The sequence below is a fragment of the Eretmochelys imbricata genome, chromosome 14, assembly GCF_965152235.1.
Source record: "Eretmochelys imbricata isolate rEreImb1 chromosome 14, rEreImb1.hap1, whole genome shotgun sequence".
Taxonomy (NCBI): Eukaryota; Metazoa; Chordata; order Testudines; family Cheloniidae; genus Eretmochelys; species Eretmochelys imbricata.
The window spans coordinates 28,779,074-28,799,584 of record NC_135585.1 but is presented as its reverse complement, the minus strand read 5'-3'; the positions used below and the strand labels follow the sequence as shown (position 1 = coordinate 28,799,584).

General features: G+C 45.9%; 1 pseudogene; it reads left to right on the top strand.

Annotated features, from left to right (window-relative positions):
• The first annotated feature begins 7,789 nt into the window (after positions 1 to 7,789).
• LOC144274955 (olfactory receptor 6F1-like) lies at positions 7,790 to 20,216 on the top strand (annotated as a pseudogene).
• Positions 20,217 to 20,511: the final 295 nt, after the last annotated feature.

Below are 20,511 nucleotides of genomic sequence, written 5' to 3'. Positions count from 1 at the left end.
TTTAAAAATGTCTAACTTTAGTAGCTTCTGTTTAACATCCTCCTGAGGAACTAGTGGGTTTGAGTGGGTGTTAGCCACCTCGATGCTTTTGAAAATCCCACTAGGTGCCTAAATACCTTTAAAAATCTGGCCCTTAGCTGCTGTGGAAAATTTTACCCCACCCCACACAGTGACCAAATTCATTTGGTCCACAGATTTTCTAACATCTGGAGAAATAAACGATACTTTGTATTGAATTCTGTTCTTCTCAGTCCTCCTGATGAGAAACAATCTCATCATCCATGGGAGTGGACGCTTCCTTCTGTATGCAAATAGCAGCAATAGGGAAATCCAGGACTCAGAGGGTGAAAACCAACACACCGAATCAGTTTTCCATCTCCACCCCAGTCTTGAATTCTGTAGGTTACAAGAGATGCTCAATGCATTAAAATGCATTATTGGATGTTCCTTGAATGTTCAAGTCAGAATCCTAGTGCCTGAATAATTATTACCACCTCCCCATCTCCCTAAGCCTCAATCAGCTACAACTTGCAACTAGAGTTTGTCAAGAAACAGGGCAAGGGAAGGGAAGGGGATCCTGATCATTTCATCATTTTTCCCATTGACATTGGAAATGTTGATGGCACTTTTGATCTACTACTTGTTCATTCAATCTTCAGCCAGTGCTATTCCTTGTCAAAAGTCCCTCCATGCTCTTAGCTGGGATTTTCAAAGGGGCTTAAGAGAGTTTGGTACCCAATACCCATTGAACTCCATTAGGTTATGGACACACGGCATGTAGAATTTCCCTTGATTCTGGATGTCCATATTTAAGGGATGATCTTGACTTGCACTCTGGAGAATCACTGATATGCAAATCCCATTTTAACAGATCTGCGGAATTTAGCATGAAGAAAAATAGGAAGAAAAATATCCCAGTTTCCCTGAAAATTTCCTTTCTTCTAATATTAAGGTAAATGGGTCAGTCTTGTCCTCTGCTATTTTCTCCTTCATGAATCTCTGCTGTGCTCTGCGGCAGGCAGGACTTGTCTTTGTTCCTCAAAGGCTCTACGATGAACATTTTACATCGGTATATTCCAAGGCAGAGAATCCTAATCTCTAGTTCCAGCACAACATTGCCAAACTTGAACTCCTAATCTTTTCTCCTGGATCCTCCCTCATTTTCCATTCTCCAGCTCATTTCAGAACTCAGCTACCCTTCCCAATACACACCTTTGGAACGCTGGGGTTATTTATGTGTCTTCTTCTGAGTCCAGGACCATGATTTTTGTCTTTGGTGAAGATTTTCAGAGGCAAAGAGGGCAATTCCATGGCCCAACTCCCATTGAAAATCCTTTGACAATCTCCCCATTTGTATCGAACATTAAAACTGATTTTACATGTAACCCTTCTGCCCGCCAGAGTTGGCAGCAACAAGGGCCGGGTTCAGTATCTAGGGGTTCCATTCCAATAACACAATGCAAACCGGCTCGAGCCCCAACCCAGTGACCTGGGACAAATATATACCACCCCCGCTGGGCGCCTCCAAGAGGCACTACTTCCCCTCTCGCAAGCACATAGTCTGAGTGTAGCAAAAGCCTTTTAATAACAGAGAGAAACAATGTGGCATTATGTTGGGGAAACACCACCAACAGGATTCATAACACAACCCATGAGCAAAAAAAACCCACCCCAAGCAAATTGGGGCATGCCCTTTTCCCTTTGGTTCTTGAGTCCAGCAACCCCAAATCACCCAAAGTCCCAAAAGTCCAATGCCCCAAAAGTCTCTGTCCCTGGTCAGGGCAGCCCCAGAGTTCGAAAGTTTATCTGCGGAGCTTTACCTCCCAACCTGGGTGGAAATGGGACGGGGTAAGAGGCACCTTACATGATCTGAAGCTGACCGCCCCATAGCTCCATAGCAGCGCTCCGCTCCGCCAGCCGCCCCACAAACTCCTTCACACAGCTGCGCTCCGCTCTGCCAGCCGCCCCACGAACTCCTTCGCTCAGCTCCACGGCCCACAAGCAGCTCCTGCCATCCACAAACTGCTACGCGTCAAACTGCTTCACCAGCCGGTCCGCAAGGCACTCCAGCTGTCCCGCAAACTGCTCCACAATATATCTTCAGGCTCCCCCACTACTTAACACAACACTCAGTGATTTCAGCTCTTAGGTGAATTCAGCTTGTAGTAGGGGAGCCCCAGTGCTGGTGCACTATCAGCCCAAAATGAGCTCAGCAGCCTATAACTACACTTCTAACGAAATCAAAATTAGCTCTGATATTCCACAGTAGAGACAGGAAGAAGTGCAACTAGCATGTAAGGCCCTGACCAAAGGGCCCATACCACCAAGTACTAATACTTGTCCCCAGCCTCTCTCCATTCACACAGTTTTGGAACCCATGACCCTTGCCTAGCGAGTGCTACTTAGTTGATGGTGAATCCCTCCATCATAACAAAAGGCCACGTACAGTTCCAAGCACAGTTCCCATAATCATGGTAATAACAATTTATTCTTCCTGCCTCAATAACAGAGACACTGGGGATCCCACAGCAGCCAAAGTGACTTTGGGCAGCTATGGTCTCATTTTAGGCATGGTGGGTGTGCCTATGCAAATGAGATCGGCCCCTGAAGTTCTTTTCCACAACTTGCCACACCTCACCACCAGATGTCAGGGTGGAGCTCATCCTGACACTGCTTACATACATTTTGCCCAGGATCAAATTCTAACAACCAAGGGACAGACGTCATGGCTAGGCTTGGAAGGATTAGATTTTTATTGGTTAATGTTGGTAAATGTCGATTTCAACACACACACACACACAAACTGATGAAAATGTATTTCCATCTATAATACTCAAAATTTACAAATAGGCAAAGTAAGAAAAATACTGCGGGAGAACTTATTAGAGTCAAAATCCAGTGATTTAGACTTTTGAATTCGGCTTACAAATGGATTAGTGAATGAATAGTGAAAACAGGTATGATCTGTTGAATTAAGGATATTTACTTTCTATAGTTTAACACGTGATGTTGACAATTTGTGTTTTAATGGTTTATAGAGCTTTCACTTTTTGAATCTCAGTGTTAACTATCATTTGTCTGACAGTCTCCCACGCCCCAACCCCATAATTTTGTACAACTAGGAACACTGAAATAAATAAAAAGTGGAGAAAATGCTTAAAAATAAACAGTGACAGTACCCGTCAAAATTATAAAAAATAAAAATAAAATGCTGCCAAGCCTATCCATGAGATATTAACATACAAGTGAGACCAGAACAAGAATTTCATACAGAATTATGTACCAGACAGTGCTTAATTGACAATGCTCTTTAAGTATAATCCCTAGCTCTTGTGCAATGCTTTTCATTAGTAGATCTCAACGCATTTTACAACTGGAGTCAGGGTCATTGTCCCCATTTTACAAAAGAAGAAATTATAAACCATAATAAATGTATCTGATTTTGCAGTGCCGGACCTTAGAGGCACATTCCATGCTCAGCTGAGATGGAAATAAGACTTTGCCCTGAAGGATAAACGGTTGATTATCACTGTGCAATGGGATTTTCAAAGGAGTTCAAAGCAATTAAAAATTCAAATCTCATTGTGATTCAGTAGAATGTAAATGCCTGATTCCCACAGACTCTTTTAAAAATCGCACCCATAATGATTATCCTCCTTATGCTAATCTGAGCTAGTCTGGCGAAGATAATAATACTTTGTACTTATAAACCTCTTTACATCTTCAAATCAATGTCCAGTCCTAAGCTATTTTATTCTACAACAGGTTGAAAAGAACTCCCTTTGTAGCCATAACTTCAGTGTTGTTTGGAATGGGCCCAATGCCCCTCTGTAGTAAATAATTAATCATTATCAATCCTCTGCCATATGAGGAGAAAGTAGGGCAGAGGGGTTAAGGATCTTGCTTAGGGATGCATTGGAAGTCAGGGGAAAAGCCCGGAACAGAGACCAGGATCTCCTGCCTTCTAATACCCTAAACTTCATAGTTACAGAGGGCCTGATCCAATGACAGAGGAAGTCAAAGTTATTCTATTCATTCACTCTAGTAAACTTGGGAAGAAATTCATGGTGCTTTTTCACCTGTAGATTTCAAACCATTTTACCAACGTGGGTGAATGGTATTATTTCATTTATTTACAGATGGGGAAACTGAGGCACAGACCGTTAATCTGACTTTCACACAGTAAATGAGTGACAGAGCTGGGACAAACTCCAACTCCTTATTTCCCATCTACCAGACCAGGCTACAGCTGAGATTTCAAAAGCTGCCTAAGGGATTATGGGGCAAATTCTTGAAGGCTTGTAGGTGCGTAGTGGGATTTTTCAAAGCAGCTAGGTGTCTAATACCCATTGCAATCAAGGATTTTTAGGTGCCGAGATGCTTCTAAAAATCACATTAGGTGCCTAAAAACCATTAAAAATCTGGTTCTTAAACAAACAAATGCCCGTGAAAATGAATGAGGAGTGGGCATCCATGTGGCATTTGTGGCTATGGAAACCTAAGTCTACCTCTAAGAGAAATATCCAATCCATTTTTACATTCTTATCTATGCGACTCAATAAATTACAGCACCAGCGAGTGCCACAGATCTATCATATAGTTATTTTCTCTTCTGCATTCAAGAGTTGAAAAAGATGAGTGAAATTTAGAAAGTGAGAAAGTAAGTGAGAGAGAAGGAAGTATGTTACAGATGAACCAATTACTCACTGGGAAACCTATTCCTTCCAACCAGATATGGCCCAGTAGGTCACATTACCAAGTATACAAAAAATAGATCTTAATACAAGTGGTTTAAAGTATATTTCTGGGATCCTCTCTCTCTCTCTAGTGGACCTAACTTATTAGCTTTTGCTGACAGATCTAGCCAGAACAGACCCCCTTCACACATTATATTCTCTCCTTAGAATGAGGAGTTCTTGGATTCTGAGGAAAAAAATGCATTGCGAGCCATATTTTTCCTCCAGCTATAAATCAAACATTTAAAGGTTTCATACACAAAATCTTCCTACTTATTGCATAAATTTCTATATTGATTAGAATCTCATTGCATTACCATTTTGTCATCACCCTGCTGTCTTTTTCCCTTACCTGCTTCGTTTATGTATGGCAACTCAACAGGTCCAAGAAAGAAGACGAACTTATGTTCCTCAGAAGTGCTCTTGGGATTTGGTCTCGACAGAATTTCACTGTCTTCTCAAGAACGTGCCAAACCCCTGGCTTAGTAAGGACGGTGTCCTTGTTTAAAGAAGAGCATTGGAAGTTAGGAGACCTTGGTTCTGTGTCTCCATTGACTTGCTGATGGACCACTGTGAAATTGTTTAAGTTCTTTGTTCCTCAGTTTCTCCATTTGTAAAAGACAAAAGGTCAGATTTCTCAAGATATTTAGATGCCTATTGAAATTTCCAGAAGCACCTCGGAACCTACAACTCATTGATTTCTGTGGATGTTAGGTGCCTATGTCCTTTTAATAATCTTACTAGGTGACTAAATACTTTTTAAAATCTGGCCCTAAGTGGCTGCCCAAAGTTAGGCAACTACGTCCACATTTAGGCAACCTAATAGGTGGTCTAAGATACAGAAGTATAAAGCACCAGAGGCTAAAGACATTTAGACATTTGAAGATAGGCAGATAGGTACCTAGTGGGAATTTCAGAAGTACCGACGCAGGTTAAGCACATAACTCCAATTGAATTCAATGGGGTTTAGGTGCCTAGGCCTTTGAAAATCCCACTAGACACCTAATAACCTTTGAAAATCTGGTTCTAAGACACTTTGGTGCTTTTAAAATATTCGCCTCTAGTCTACACAAAAAGTTGTACTGACATAATGAAAGGTGTGATTTTATACCAATTTAGCTAAAAGAGTGCAACTTTGTGTGTGGACATTATATTGGTTTAAACCTCATGTATATCAATTTTCAGGTGCAAACTGAACTGATATAACCAGTTTTCAACCTAAGAGTCCACAAAGGCACAAAAGTTGCAGTGGGCTAAATAAAGATATTGAAGTTAAGTTGCTGTGTCTTCTCTGCATAGACAAGCCCTAGGGCCAGATTTTTAAAAGTATTTAGGCACCTAGTGGAATTTTCAAACCTTCTAGTTGCCTAACATCCATTGAAATCAATGTTTGAGGTACCAAGGTGCTTTTCAAAATCCCACTTGGTGCCTAAATACCTCAACTAATCTGGCCCTAAATCATTTTTGAAAATAGGATGGACAGTTAAATTTTCAAGTGCAGCTAATTGACTAAAGAGCCAATGAGATTGAAGCTCCTAAGTCATCTAGGTGCTTTAGGAAATTTTACCCTAAGGCTCCCTAGTGTGCTTGAATGTAATATAGTTTGAATTCTAGGGACTTCAATGGAAGTTAGACACAAGGTGCTTTTGAAGATCATGCTAGGCACCTGTTTGTCTCTTTAGCACCTTTATACCTTTGGGGAGCTCAGCCCTGGTGCTTAGCTATCCAGTTCCACCGGGTTGTCATTGTGCTCACGAAATCCTGAACTGCTCAGAGCATTTGCCGTCCACATGGGTGTGAAAATTACTGAGCAATATCAGGCATCATCCCGGTAAATACAATGGGAATTTGCTGGGCTCAGGACTGAATAAAATTTAAGTCAGGGGTAAAATAATTGCTGAAATTATGCACCTGATCTCCCTTCCCCTTCCAGAGATTTAGGCTGGGATTTTCAAAGGCGACTAAGGGAGTTAGGTTTCCAACTCCCATTTAAATTAATGAATTTTGGGCGCCTAAATTCCTTTAAGCACATTTGAAAATACCAGTCCACTTTGGCATGGACTTAATTGAGGCAGGACTGGCCCCTAAAGCAGAAGCTACTCCCCATAATAGTGCAATACATGTGAGAAGAGAATCAGGATCTGTGACTTTATGGCCCTCAACTCCGTGAGAGATTCATGATAACATCCCTAGGCTTGGCAACATGGACACCCCATTCTAAATGATAGGTCAGAGCTCCTAAATGTAAAGGAGCTGCAAAGATGAGAGCACGTGTGTTTGTGGCTAGAATACAGAAAATGTGACTTGTTCCAGTTCAGAGCCAGTGGGCAGATTCTGAACGCCTTAGGGTGAAAATCATCCTGTGCTGAGAAATACTTACCTTACACCTAACCCTCACAGGATCACTTACGGAGGTCTTCAGTAGTGCACTGGGTGAAGTCGATTCCTCATCTCAGCATGGGACACAGGACCAAAGACATAGGATGATAGAAATCTACAGCTGATATAGTGAGTTGATGACTTGTATGATATGAATTATTAAGTCTTTGCTCACATTGTGGTGGAGAAATATCAACATTGCATTTGTCACCAGTTTACACCCTGTTGTTGGAGTCTAAGGAAAGCATCTGTAACAGTGACCAGTGCCTGGTGTTGGAAGAGTCCTACACATGGGTCTAGTCTGGTGAAGAAATGTGGACAGGCCAGGGTAATACTTATGCTAAGCTCACTGGCTTCAGCCAAGTCTTTGCTTGACATGAGTGTTGCTTGCGAAATTCGTCCGTGTGGAGAGACTTCTTTAAACAATGCTTACAGCAGCTGGATAAGACAAAGGTGTTTTGTACTGTTTTGAAGGACATAGATAAAAGGGAGTTAATCAGTAAAATACATAAAAGGTATTGCCAAAAAGTCCCTGTATTGTGAAAAACAGAAAAGTCCCTATATTTGAGTGGTATGATCCAAGTAAATAAACCAATTGGAAAAGGGACATGATGACATGAAAGTAGCCTGGACAGAAAAAGTTTTGTAAACTGAAGCCTGCACATGTATATACTATGGGTAAGGTAAGACACAATGCTTAATGTTGATTGGATGGTCAGATAACGTGTAAAGTATAAATATGCTAGAGTGTAAGGGAATAGTCAGACCCTCGTAGGAAAAATCGACAGTGACTACGCCCCCAAGAGAAGGTAATTGGGCAATATCTTTTTCTGTATATCTGTCATTCATTGCTTTTATGGTAATTGTAATGTGCAGGGCCTTGCTTTTGGTTCAAAGAAAGGTTTGAATGAATAAACCTGACTGTCTCAGTCTCGAGTGTATGGTAATCGTCACCAAATGCTCGTCCTTCAGAAAGAGCTGTAAGAGGCCACATGCAGAAGCAGTTATGGGAACAGCCTGCCCATACTGGAAGTTTCTTCTGTTAGTACAAGCAAATGTGAACAAGAACAAATGTAATGCATGATAGCAACTGTGAGCTGAACAGAAAGTTCAGCCACCCATAGGATCATAAACTGTTCCTCAGAAAGTACCTCATGTGTGACTTTTTCATATGACCTCAGAAAGGATGTAAACATTCTGTGGAGAACTAATCATAAGGGAGTTTGCAAATCTACAAAATAACTCTTCCTCTCCCAAAGACCTTGTATTTTCCATCAATATCTGAAGCAACCACCGAACTTGATCTGAGGTTAAAAAATTATTTTAACTTTGTTAAAAGGGTATTATCTAGACCATCCCTGACAGTGTTTGTCTAACCTGCTCTTAAAAATCTCCAAAGATAGGGATTCCACAACTTCCCTAGACAATTTATTCCAGTGCTTTACTACCCTGACAATTCAGAAGTTTTTCTTCATATCCAACCTAAACTGCCCTTGTTGCAATTTAAGCCCGTTACTTCTTGTTCTATCTTCACAGGTTAATGAGAACAATTTACCTCCCTCGTCCCTGTAACAACCTTTCATGTACTTGAAAACTGTTATCATCTCCCCCCCTCAGTCTTCTCATCTCCAGACTAAACAAGTCCTTTCCCTCCCCGCCTCCCCCCCAATCTTCCCTCATAGGTCAAGTTTTCTAGACCTTTAATCATTTTTGTTGTTCTTCTCTGGACTTTCTCCAATTTGTCCACATCTTTCCTGAAATGTGGTGCCCAGAACTGGACAGAATACGCCAGTTGAGGCCTAATCAGCGCGGAATAGAGCAGAAGAATTACTTCTTGTGTCTTCCTTACAACACTCCTGTTAATACATCCCAGAATGATGTTTGCTTTTGTTTTGAAACAGTGTTACACTATTGACTCATGTTTAGCTTGTGACCCACTATGGCCCCAAGATCCCTTTCCACAGTACTCCTCCCTGGGCAGTCATTTCCCATTGTGTATATGTGCAACTGATTGTTCCTCCCTAAGTGGAGTACTTTGCATTTGTCTTCACAGAATTTCATCCTATTTACTTCAGACCATTTCTCCAGTTTGTCCAGATCATTTTGAACTTTAATCCTATCCTATCTATCTAATCAATCGTCTTCTTACTGTCCAACTTGGTTCTGAGTGCTTACAATTCACTGCCTTACAAACGAGGTATTTTTTTAAAGGAATTCCATATTTTTAACATAATTTACTGTGAAAGGCATACAGTTCCCTGCAAGCCAATAAGGTCTCGTTGGTACAAGGAAAGTCTTGAAAGTAGGAGGAAAGTCTTGAAAAGATTAACTCTACCATTCAACTGAGATGAGTCCTTCTTTTTATGGAGAAAATAGAATATCACGGCTGTTTTCATCATTTTCATCATGGTAAAGGGCAGGCAAGTAGATTTTGTCAATCAGGTGTTTTAACTGTTCTGGAAATTTTGCTAGGTTCAGCTCTTTCCATCAGTGGAGACTGAATACAAAGAGCCAGATCCTCAGTTGGTCTAAATAATCGTAGCTCCATTGAGAGGTCTGCTGAGAGAAATTTGGAGACCCGGTAAATTATATTTTCCCCCTCCCATTTCACCCTAAATAGATAGTTTTGCAGGGGCACTGAGCTCAGGACCTCAGTACAATTGTTCCACCTTCCCTCTCTCATCAGCCTTGTCTACTGATAATTCACACCAGCTGAAGGTTTGCCCAGTGAGAAGATTTGCTGAATGATGAGTTGCAGTAAGTTCCATTGTTTAAAAATGTTCAGAAATTCTACTTATTTTCCTCACTTTACTCATGTGAGTGGAACCCTTGACTTCAAAGGAATCATTCATGTGAGTAAATTTAGGCATTTTTGTTTTATATATGTCTATATATACAAGTTTATTTATGTATTAACTGTTTGCAGAATCAGGGCATTAGATGTTATTCATAGGATGTTATTCATAACAAAATAAATGGTTTATATTGAAGAGGGAGAAAATATAATAGTTGATTGCCCGTGTTGATTAGACTTTGATACAAAATATTTAAGGCTGGGATTTTCAAAGGTGTCTGAGGGAGTTAGGCGCCCAACTCCATTACATTTCATAACTCCCTTCGGATCCTTTGCAAATTCAAATCCAAATAGGGAGGGGGACTAAATTTAGGTTATGAAAAATGAAAAATCAGAACACCCAAAACAAGCAATCAAACAAAAATTCAGAACATTCACTGTAAAAGTCATTGATAGATTTCAAGTTAGGGACAACTTTTTCAAAAGCGGCTTCTAATTCTGAATGCCTCAAATTTGAGACCTCAGCATTAATCCATCTGTGAAGGAAACTTTTGGCCAGCACTGGGAACCTGATATTTTTTTCAGAAGGTGTTTTAGAAACTCGGCATATTACAGTTTTGCTGTATTTGTGGGGCTTGCGGTCTGTTGTGTGGGAGTGAGGGTACCCGGGTTCTGTGCCGAGCTCTTTTAGGGATGCGTAGAATAGCTGTTGTATCAAAGGACCAGGAATCAGTACACTTGGGTTCTATTCCCATTCTTTGAGGGGGGTTAGGATCGTGGTTTGAGCAGAGTGGGGGCTGAGAATCAGGGCTCCTGGGTTCTATTAACGGTTCTGGTTGAGAAGTATGTTCGACTGACTAAACGGGGAGAAGAATTGCAGACTCCTGGCACAGCTGGTCAAAAATGTTTGAAATTCACAGTTTTGATGAAATTCTTCATCAGAATTTAAAATTCTGATAAAAAAGGGATGCATTTTTTTATTTATTTTTTTTTTTTTAGGACAATTGCTTCCTTTGTTCTTTGGTCCTCTCTGTCCCTGAGCTTTGCTGTAATTGGCGCATTGCATGGCCTTGCACACCTCAGTCTCAATTGGTCAAAGGAGGTTGCAACTGACTCATTTTCAACTACTCAAAATGAATGCTGGTTTATAGATGTAAATGGTTATTTATGCTCCAAAATTGAGTAGCTGTCCTCTGAACTGCAACTTTGTATAACATCCCCACTCCAACTTGGGACTTCAGCAGGCTTAGAACCTGAGACTTTCTGCACAAAAAGAATTAAATGTCCTCTTGCATTGTAGGAAGGAAATTGACAGGTACAAATCTCATGTGTTCAGTATTGACCTAAGTCTGCTCCCACTGACTCAATGACAAAAATCCTATTGACTTCCTTCCTCGGGAGCAGAAATAGGCCTATACTGAGAACTTTTGAAAAGCTCACCCTATTTAGCAGGGATTTTCAAAAGAGACGATGGGGTTTTGTTCACTTCTAAAAGAATCACAGATTGTGCTGAATGCCTAACACCCATAGGTCTCATTTGAAAATGATTTGGCTCCTGAATAATTTACAGGAAAAATGTTGTTTTTTCTGTTGACATTTTTCAGGGTTTTGTCAAAAGGACAACCCTTGCCCCCCACACACACCCAGAAAACAACTTTTGATTTGAAAATTTTCAATTTAAAACAACAAAAATATCTATTAAAATAAAATCAATCTTGGGCTTTGGATGCTGACCGTGGAAAAAACATGTTTCATTGACAAAAACTAAAAATTGTGTTTTTCAAGGAACACCTGAAAATGGAATTTCTATCCTGAAAGTTTCTTTTTGGTCCAAAAGCCACTTTCCACTGGAAAAAAAGTTTCCACAGGAAAATTTCGGACAAGCTTAAATTCACCCTGTGAGCAGGAAGGCTCCAGAAATGTAATAGCAATAGGATATTTTCAGCCTTAATTAAAAGAGGCAGGAAATAATGGTTTATCTGCTCTTTCTGTGCATCAAAATCATCTGTAACCCACAAAGCCACAGTTGTGTGTAATCAGTTTAATTTCATGTCTTCATTTGTTTTGGCAGGTAAAACAGCTGACCGCACTGGAAAAGGGCTATCACACCAGTGTGAAGGAATTTATTCTCCTGGGATTCCCTGGGACCCAATATTTGCAGATCTCACTCTTTGTGCTCTTCCTTGTCACAGGAAATGTGGCGATCATAGTCCTAGTGGCAACCAGCCGTCACCTTCGCACCCCAATGTACTTCCTTCTCTGCAATTTCTCCTTCCCGCAGGTATGGCAGACCACAGCTTGTATCCCAAAGACGCTTGCCAACCTTGTGTCCCAAAGCAAATCCATCTTCTTTGTCAGCTGTGTCCTACGGATGTATTTTGTTTTCTCCCTAGAATGCACAGAGATTTTCTCTTGGCTGTCATGGCCTACGGCTGCTATTTGGCTATATGCTATCCTTTGCTCTACAGCTCCATCCTGAACAGCACCTTGACTGCTCAGCTGGCTGTTGGCTCTTGGTTGTGTGGTTTCCTGGCTATTTCTGTCCCACCATTTCTGATCACCAGGTTGTCCTTCTGTGCCCTAGTGTCATCCATCACTTTTTTGGGGACCTAGCACCGTGGATAGTTCTTTCCTGCACAGATACCTACCTTATTGATCTGGTGGCCTTTATCATCTCCTTCATCTTCATCCTGGGCTCCTGTGTCATAACCCTGCTCTCCTACATTTACATCATCTCCACTGTACTGACAATCCCATCAGATAAGGAATGGAGAAGGGCCTTTTTAACTTGCTCTTCCCATCTCACAGTTGTGATTATCTGGTACGGTTCAACCATTTTCCTACATGTCAGCCCTTCCATGCAGAACTCATTGGAATTGACCAAAATAGTCACCATCTTGAATACTATTGTCACATCCCTGTTGAACCCTTTCATCTACACACTGAGGAACCCAGAGGTAAAAGAAGCCCTGAGACATGTATTCAGGGAAGCGATGTTTTTCAAAATGTGCTGGAGGTCATTGGCTGTCACAGAAAATGTGGTGAAAGAAAAATGAGTCTGCACATGGAAGATATACCAAAGTTGATAGGGTACTGAAAAAACAACAACAATCCCTGAGGGCCAGAAGTCTAAAGATAATTAGCTGCCCAACTCCAATGGAAATCAGTGTGAGTTAGGTGACTAAATACCTTTAACAATCTGGTCCTTAGTGTCTCACATCCTTGAACATTTACAGCCAGATTGTTAAATGTATTTAGGTGCCTAATGGGATTTTCTATGAGTTTTAAGGGCCTAGATACTTTTTAAAACCCCACTAAGCACCTAAATACCTTTCAAAATCCAGCCCTTATGCATTGTTATCCTCTTACTTTCTTTTTAATTTAAAATGAAACAAAGTGCACATGTGCCAATTATTTATTTCTATTAAGGCCTGGCCTGTGGAGAGGATAGAGATATCGACAGGCTTGGCAGAATTCAATTTTTATTTTTTATAATTTTGACAGAGAATATCAAGGTTTATTTGTGAGCATTTTTTTTAAAAAAAAATTATCTATTTGTATTTTCACACTTGTGGGAAATTACTGTGGCATGTCAGACAACAAGGTGGGTCACAGAATAATTATTGAATGACAACTGGTTTTTTGGACCTTTTTGTTGGGGGGGGGGCGGTTGACGTTCTGTGTGGCGAAACTGACATTTCCTGACATTTACTGATAAAAATTTAACCCTTCCAAACCGAGGTAAGATAAACCCACAGGAACCTCAAATCAAGACCCCAGTGGATTTTGAAGGGGATTCAGAATAAAGTTCCGTTTCCAGTTCCAGACTGGGTAAAAACCCAGATGGGTATTTTTGTAGGCTTCTTTTTTCCTTTGTTTTTAGTACACGGGCATTCCAAAATTTTGGAAAGATTGATTTCACACGGATTCTGCTGGTTTGGACTGAAAATATGTGAGAATAGCTTATAAAATTTTGATGATGTCAAAACTGAATCCAGAATCTTAGTCCTGATTCACCTTTAAAATCGCAGTGTGAGTGGAGGGGGATCCCCACCCCCCACTCCCTGATACCCCCTCACCCTCGCTGCGAGCATCTCAGCAAGGAGAGGAGACGTTGTTAGAAATCATGAGATTGGCTTTAAATAATAAATGTTGGGTTCTTTTGATTTGCTGTCTGGTTTTTGAGTCTGTAGGGTGCACTTCATGTTTTTATGCTTTTCTCTGTAACCATGAGTGTGCCCTGGTGGCAAGAGGACTGGACTGTAACTAGGAGAATGAAGTGAGCTGTAGCTCACGAAAGCTTATGCTCAAATAAATTGGTTAGTCTCTAAGGTGCCACAAGTCCTCCTTTTCTTAGTTCTATTCCTGGCTCTGCCATTGGCTTGGTGGATGACTTTGGGCAAGTAATGGTGTTAGGGGGCTGTATAGTCTGCAGTCAATCAGGAAGTGAGTGGGTGGGTGGGTGTGTGGGCAGGGGGAAATGGGAACTGTGGATGGGGAAATTGGAATCATGTTTGGCTAACGGCAGGAATGGGAAGAGGGAGACAGGTGTAAGGCTCTGTGGTATCAGAGCTGGGAAGAGGGACACTAAGGAAGGAAACTGGAATCATGCTTGCTGGAAGTTCACCCCAATAAACATCGAATTGTTTGCACCTTTGGACTTCGGGTATTGTTGCTCTCTGTTCATGCGAGAAGGACCAGGGAAGTAAGTGGGTGAAGGAATAAGCCCCCTAACAAATGGCTTCTCTCTGTGCCTCAGTTTCCACATCTGTAAAATGGGGATAATGATTCTCACCTCCTTTATATAGTGCTTTGTGATGTATGGATGAAAAGAACTACCACAGAGAGAGGGATAATGATTATGTAAAAGAAAATATGAAAGCTGATCTGTTGATTCAAGCAGTTGAGATTGGAAGAAAAACAACAAATATTGTGAGACAGGCATTAAAAATCATAAGAAGATCCTAGCCCCACTGACGTCAACGACAGAACTTAATTTCAGTGCGGCCAGGATTTCACCCTACATTGTCCAGAATTTTATCTTAACCCAACATTCAAACCCTTTGAGGCTTGCCTGCTGTCTTGGGCCAGACCTTCAACTGCCAATTTACAGTAGATTAGCATCCAGTCTACCAAATGGACTTAAAACATACGGATGTGCTATGTATAATTAATATCGCTTCATAAAATAACATGGAACTGGTTAAGATTTTGTGCCATCTGATTTACCTAATATTCACATAAAGATCATTGTAAGTGGTCACTCACTGATTCACATAAGCAGTGTCCATGTTTCCATTGAATCTTGAGCCCATTGAGTTTCGTGAGTGTAAATTCTAACGTTTCCATGCACTCACAGGTGTTAGAATCATGAAATGCCTCCGAAATGTGGTGCTTTTGTGGATAAATATCACTTTGGGCCTGGTGGAGGCTGTTTCAAAATGTTAAAGGTTATGAAAGTGATATGTACAAGGAAGATTATGTCCCCAAATCATTCTCAACCAATTTAGTTTATTCTGTGAATTCTACTTTTGTGAGACACTATGCACTTGATTAGTCTGAATATATTTATTTTTGGAATACCTAGATAGTACGATAAATTAGATTAGATAGATAGTTGTGTCTGGGGACACAGAGAGAGAGAATTTTTGTTAACTGTGATCTCCATACAGTTAATACACCTTCATTTCCCCTGATACTTGAATAGAATTTTACTGATAGCTTTGGTTTCTCTTGGCAAACATGGATGTTTCAAATGGAATTTCTAGATTGTGCTTCACTGGACCATCGGAGCACCTGAAACAATTCGGGAAATATCATTTGATGGTTCACAAGATAAAAGAATAATTCAAGTTACTGATTTCACAACATACTCAACTCAGTGTACAGTGATAGCAAGACACAGAAACACAGCAATTAATGTGAATGAGGGACCTGATCACCTCATACGATATGATTTTTATTGTGCGCTTTTTGTCTAATATGCAATATAAATCCCAGGCTCATGGTTTGAGGATCTGAGTATTTAAATTAAAGACTTATTTATCCTTCCTATGGAGTGATTATCAAGTTGGGATACAAGCTTGGGTACTGATGTTACAAAGGGACATTGGACCAAATTCACATCTGGTGTAACTCACTTGACTTTGGAGAATTTGCCCTAGTGTCTCACAGGAACAGAGTGGGTGGACAAAAAACTCCTTCAACATGAGTCCTATATAAATACAAAAGAGGGATACACATTACACTTTAAAGTAAGAGGACTGCAGTTACAGTGCAATGGCCCTCTGAGCTGAGCGGTGACTGCGCCTAAGGCTGTGACTTCCTCTGCCTCCATCAGAGGCGAAGGGCCCGTCCCCCTCCCTGCACCCAGACGGGTCCGGTGGCTGAGTTGAGAACCCAGCTCCCACCCCAGAGCAACCAGGTCAGGATGGCACGAACTCTCCTTCTGCTTGTGCTGGGTAAATGACCTCCCTCGGCCCGCATCCCTTTGTCTGTCTATCTGGAGATACCCCCGCCCAGCATCCCTCCATCCTTCTGCACCCCCATCCCCTCCCTGGAGCTCTCTTCTCTTCTCTTCTCTTCTCTTCTCTTCTCTTCTCTTCTCTCTCCAGATTCTCTCCAGGCTGGGGTCCCCCGCAGTCCTTGCTGAGAGGCTCACAGCGAGGGTGAGGGGGTATCAGGGAGTGGGGGGTGGGGATCCCCCTCCTCTCACACTGTGATGTTTGAAATTGCAAGGAAGGGGGGATCCCCATCCCCTGGGTGGGTCAGGCTGCCCCGTTCACAGGTGCCTCCTATGAACCTGCCCCAGCAGCAGCTACGGTCCAGAGCCACTTCCGTGGGGGTGGAAGAGCGACCCCAGCTGATGCCTGCTTGTGGGGTCCATTTGGTGGGTCCCAGCTCTGGCTGTAGGGGAGAAGATGCCCCCATCCCTCTGGTCACTACCTCACTGACAGCCTCAGCAGCGAGAGAGAGGTCTGGAGGGGCCATGGAGACTGACCTCCCACCTCCCCATTACAATGAGTCCCCCCTGGCCAGAGGTCCGTGGGGGTGGGGCTGTGTGTGGAGGGGGGGGCTCTCTCTGCCCCAGCTCTGGGCTCCCACCCACAGAGGACTCAGGGCCGGGGGGACAGATCCAGCACCATCCAGCGGGACATTAAAAACAGGTTCTGCAGAGACCCCAGAGGAAATGCGGTGGGTGGAAAAACTCCGCCCTCCCTTCCCCACATCTGGCCGAGCTTCCTCATGTCTCTCAGATGCCTTCTCGCTATTGAGAGGCAGGTGTGACAGTCAACTGACGGGTTCTCGCCCCTCTTTCACCACTGCCCCTGGATGGAGAGTGTGGGGTGAATACCCTGATGGGAGAGGGGTATCTTGGAGTTGAAACATTTGCATCCACAATCCTCCCCGCTTTTTGCACCATAAAGGGACAGGAAGGAGCAAGGGGCAGTTTGGAGAACCCCCTCCCCAGCCCCAGTTCAATGGGGGGACATGGCAGGATGTGTGGAGCGAAGAGTTTGCAGACAGTCCCTGGCTCCCGGGTGGGCGGGTGGCGAACTGTGCAGAAGGTCCCTGGGTTATAGAAGCTGGGGACGGGGAGCTGCCAGATGCTCCCTGGCTGGGGGGGTGAGGCGTTTGCAGACGCTCCCTGGCTGGGTTGGGTGGGGGTGAGGCGTTTGCAGACGCTCCCTGGCTGGGTTGGGTGGGGGGGTGAGGTGTTTGCAGACGCTCCCTGGCTGGGTTGGCTGGGGGGTGAGGCGTTTGCAGACGCTCCCTGGCTGGGTTGGGTGGGGGTGAGGCGTTTGCAGACGCTCCCTGGCTGGGTTGGGTGGGGGTGAGGCGTTTGCAGACGCTCCCTGACTGGGTTGGGTGGGGGATGAGGTGTTTGCAGACGCTCCCTGACTGGGTTGGGTGTGGGGGGGGGTGAGGCGTTTGCAGACGCTCCCTGGCTGGGTTGGGTGGGGTGGGTGAGGCGTTTGCAGACGCTCCCTGGCTGGGTTGGGTGGGGGGTGAGGCGTTTGCAGACGCTCCCTGGCGGGGGCGGGGCTCGCGGGGACACTCTCCCTCCCAGCCTGGCTCAGGGCTTCGCTGCTCAGAACCGAGCGAGAAGGTACCGGGGGTGCGGATCGGGCCCCAGTCGAGCCCCCGCCCCTTGGGGTCCTGGCCCCCCCTTCCCCTCCGTGTCCAGGGCCTCCCACCCCCTGGTCTGGGCCCATCCCCCGACTCAGGGCTTCGCCCCTGCAGAGTCTCCCCGCCCTGACTGCGGGGCCCTGCGTGCCGGGGCGGGTTTGGGGGTGTTTGGAGGGAGGTGACCCCGAAACGTTTCTGCTCCGCCCCCCCCCCCGATCCACCCCCCTTTCCGCGCTTCTCCCTGCGTGGGTTTCCCAGGGGCCATCCCCGTGGCGCCCGGCCGGTGTGACGGCACAAATCTCAGCCCTCCCCTTTTGCACCGGGGGGGCACCGGCCCTGACCTGCTCCCCACAGGCTCCTGGGGTCCGCTGGGTCCCATGAGGGGTCGGAGCTCCCCACCCCCGCCCACCCCGCCCTGCGGCTCCCTCGCACCCCAAGAAGCAGCTGCTGCAGCAGGAGCCGCCGCCTGTGAATCGGCCGAAGTTTCACGCCGACTCCCTTCCTCCGGGCGGGGAATTAGGCATCAGAGTTCAGTGCCGGGACCAACCGACCCGCCCCCGCGCCCCGCTGGAGCCCTGCCCTGGCCTCAGCCCTTTCCCAGCCTAGGGAGCGCAGCCCAGAGAGGCGGTAAATACCTGCGGGGGGAACGTGGCCTGTCCTGTGGCTGGGAGTTGCAGGCAGATGAATTCAGGCGAGGAGGGAGGCTCACCTGTCTGGCGGGGAGGGGGGGGGAATTAGCTGCTGGCTCAACTCCCCGGGGCTCCGGTGGATTCTCCATCCTGGGCCATGTGTGAAGCCGGGCAGGAGGTTTGTCTAGAAATCTGCCTACGTTCCCCCCCCGCCGCCCCCCAGGTGATCCCAGTCTCCCCGTCCCACCTTCCAGCTGGGAATTCTCCAGGGGGCTGGAGTGGTGGCGAGCAGAAACGAGGCTCGGAGAGTGGGGTTGGGAGCCCCTCTCGCTCACGGCAGCTCTGGCGTTCCTCGCCCCCATCCCACCCTCAGCTCCCCGCTCCTCCGCGGAGACTCCCTGCATGCCTCAGAGCCAGATTTCTGCTGCGGGAGAAATCAACCGACTGCCGCCCTCTTACCCCGTCGTAAGGCAGCAAATCCAAGGCCCAGGCCAAACGGCTCGGGGGCATGGAACAAGAACGCCGGGAGCCCCTGGGCACGGCCAAGGGCTGGATTTCACCCCCGTTGGGGCGGGGGGTCTATGGCGACTGCTCCAGCCTGGGGTGAAAGCTGAGTAAATAGCAGGGCCGTGTCCCTGCCAAGAACGGCCAGGAGCTGGAGCCTGCTCCACAAACCTCTGCTTCTCTGCAGGGCGACAGTGGGGAGAAGGGCCTAGCCGGGTTAACAACCCCCCAGTGACCGAGCCGAGTCCCCTGCAACCCCTGTCGCTGTTCCAGGGCCCCCCTCCCAGGGGCTGGGGATAAAACCCAGCAGTCCTGGCTCCCAGCCCCCTCATTCTAACGCACGAGTCCCCCATCCCCCTTCATTCCGTCTGTCTGTCTGACCCCTGCACCTCTCCTTCCTTCCATCTGTCCATCCATCCCCATACATCCCCCTATGTTTCTCTCTCCATCCCCCAACTGCCAGCTGTACCCCAGTCCCTGTCTGCCCCTCCCTGCGGGGGGCTGGCAGAGTTGGAGCAGAGCCGTGACTCTGATCTCAGGAGCTTGGGCCTGTGGGACTCCCTGCCACAGGACCTGGCTGAGCAGAGGGGTGGGGCTGGGGTCTCAGAGCCATCGCCGAGTGTGTGTGTGTGTGTGTGGGGGGTGTCAGGGCACCCTGTGCCCATCAGTTTCCATGGGAACCCTGTATCTCACCCCCCGACCTTCCCCTCACACAGATCCCCGACCCTGGAGCCGAGATGATGAGTTGCGGCCTCCTGACCAGCTCCAAGGAGCCGGGTGAGTCAGGGCTGCGGGGGATGGTGCATTGAGGGGGAGGGTGGCCCCATGGCTAACGTGGCTCCTCTCCCCGGTGCCCGTGGGGGGCCTGTGGCTGATGTCCCCCTCCCCGCAGTGCCCCTGCACCACAGCTCGGTGTCGGTGTTGATCCGAGGCTTTGTGGCGGACGTGGGCTGCCAACTGCTCTGCAGGAATGAGGAGCTGGGGCCCGTGGAGGCCGTGTTCAAATTCCCCGTGGACGCCGAGGCGGCTGTCGATGCCTTCTAGGCCCGGCTGCGGGGCCCTGCATCCAGGCCCAGCTCCAGGAGAAGAGACAGGTGCTGGGGGCGGGAGTCCCGGGGGAGAGAGAGGAGGGGACCGGGCTGAGGGGATCTCGGGGTGACCCCATCTCTCCCAGCAGGTGCATGAGCTGTACAGGGATGTGCTGGTCGGTGGGGGCAGGGGATCTTGGGGGACAGGGATCTCGGGGTGACCCTGTCTCTCCCGGCAGGCACAGGAGCTGTACGGGGACGGGGCCACCCACTACGTGCTGCTGACCATGCTACACCCTCGCTACACGCCC